This window comes from Arachis ipaensis, chromosome B1, assembly GCF_059453495.1.
Source record: "Arachis ipaensis isolate K30076 ecotype BB chromosome B1, ASM5945349v1, whole genome shotgun sequence".
Classification (NCBI taxonomy): Eukaryota; Viridiplantae; Streptophyta; class Magnoliopsida; order Fabales; family Fabaceae; genus Arachis; species Arachis ipaensis.
In genome coordinates, this window is record NC_142436.1 from 133,267,977 (window position 1) to 133,270,320 (window position 2,344).

Below are 2,344 nucleotides of genomic sequence, written 5' to 3' on the forward strand. Positions count from 1 at the left end.
TGGATGCAGCTTGCATTCCATTCAGACTCTGAGAAATCATATTGACTTGCTGAGTCAATATTTTATTCTGAGCCAATATGGCATTCAGAGTATCAACTTCAAGAACTCCCTTCTTCATAGGCGTCCCATTACTCACATGATTCCTTTCAGAAGTGTACATGAACTGGTTATTAGCAACCATGTCAATGAGTTCTTGAGCTTCTGCAGGCGTTTTCTTTAGGTGAATGGATCCACCTGCAGAAGTGTCCATTGACATCTTTGATAGCTCAGATAAACCATCATAGAATATATCCAGGATGGTCCATTCTGAAAGCATGTCAGAAGGACACTTTTTGGTCAACTGTTTGTATCTTTCCCAAGCTTCATAGAGGGTTTCACCTTCTTTCTGTCTGAAGGTTTGAACATCAGCTCTAAGCTTGCTCAGCTTTTGAGGAGGTTGGCTAAGAAATCCGTGACCAGCTTATCCCAAGAGTTCAGGCTGTCTTTGGGTTGAGAATCCAACCATAATCTAGCTCTGTCTCTTACAGCAAAAGGGAAAAGCATGAGCCTGTAGACTTCAGGATCTACTCCATTAGTCTTAACAGTATCACATATCTGCAAGAATTCAGTTAAGAACTGAAAAGGATCTTCAGATGAAAGTCCATGAAACTTGCAGTTCTGCTGCATCAGAGAAACTAGTTGAGGTTTCAGCTCAAAATTGTTTGCTCCAATGGCAGGAATGGAGATGCTTCTTCCATGTAAATTGGAATTAGGTGCAGTAAAGTCACCAAGCATCTTCCTTACATTATTATTATTTTCGGCTGCCATCTCCTTTTCCTGTTTGAAAATTTCTGAAAGGTTTTCTCTGGATTGTTGTATTTTAGTTTCTCTTAATTTTCTCTTCAAAGTCCTTTCAGGTTCTGGATCTGCTTCCACAAGAATGTTCTTATCCTTTCTCCTGCTCATATGACAAAGAAGAAGGCACAGAAAAATAATAATAATAATGGAGATCCTTTATACCACAGTATAGGGATCCTTGTGTTAGTAGAAGAAAAGAAGGGAAGAAAATCTGAACTCAGAGAGAGAGGGGGTTCGGATTTTTGGAGAGTTGAAGGAAAGATGTTAGTATATCAATAAACAAATAGAAGAAGATGAGAGGGGGAAGTGAATTTTCGAAAACAATTTTTGAAAAAGAGTTAGTGATTTTTGAAAATAGTTTTTGAAAAAGGTTAGTATTTTTTTCGAAAAATTTTTTTTTTAAATAAAAAATAAAAATAATTAGTTAATAAAAAAGAAATTTTTGAAAAAGAGGGAAGATATTTTCGAAAATTAGAGAGAGAGAGTTAGTTAGGTAGTTTTGAAAAAGTTAAGAAACAAACAAAAAGTTAGTTAGTTAGTTGAAACAAATTTGAAAAGATAAGAAGTTGGGAAGTTAGAGAAGATATTTTGAAATCAAATTTTGAAAAAGATAAGATAAGAAGATATTTTTTTGAAAAGATATGATAGAAATTAGTTTTGGAAAAAGATTTGATTTTTAAAATCACAATTAATGACTTGATTCATAAGAAATCACAAGATATGATTCTAGAACTTAAAGTTTGAATCTTTCTTAACAAGCAAGTAACAAACTTCAAATTTTTGAATCAAAACATTAATTGATTATATTATTTTCGAAAATTTGATATAGAAATAAGAAAAAGATTTTTGAAAAATATTTTTTTAATTTTCGAAAATAACTAAGAATTTTGAAAAAGATTTGATTTTTGAAAAAGATTTTGAAAAAGATAAGATTTTCAAATTGAAAATTTGATTTGACTCATAAGGAACAACTTTGATTTTTTTAAAATTTTTGAAAAAGTCAACTCAATTTTCGAATTTGATGAGAGAAAAAGGGAAAGATATATTTTTTATTATTTTTTTTTTGAATTTTTATGATGAGAGAGAAAAACAAGAAAAATGATGCAATGCATGAAATTTTTAGATCAAAACAATGAATGCATGCAAGAATGCTACGAATATCAAGATGAACACCAAGAACACTATGAATGTCATGATGAACATCAAGAACATATTTTTGAAAAATTTTTTAATGCAAAGAAAACATGCAAGACACCAAACTTAGAATTCTTTAATGCTTAGACACTAAGAATTCAAGAATGCATATGATAAACATGAAAAGAAACAAAACAAAAAATCATCAAGATCAAACAAGAAGACTTACCAAGAACAACTTGAAGATCATGAAGAACACTATGAATGCATGATATTTTCGAAAAAATGCAAGATGCATATGCAAGTGACACCAAACTTATGATATGACTCAAGACTCAAACAAGAAACACAAAAATATTTTTGATTTTTATGA

The 2,344-nt window shown here is 31.0% G+C and overlaps 1 non-coding gene across 1 annotated transcript; it reads left to right on the plus strand.

Moving 5' to 3' along the window:
• Window positions 1-310: 310 nt before the first annotated feature.
• Window positions 311-418, plus strand: LOC148578433 (small nucleolar RNA R71). Its single transcript, XR_015902891.1, has one exon. It is a non-coding gene; the product is annotated as a small nucleolar RNA R71 (small nucleolar RNA).
• The last annotated feature ends 1,926 nt before the right edge of the window (window positions 419-2,344 follow it).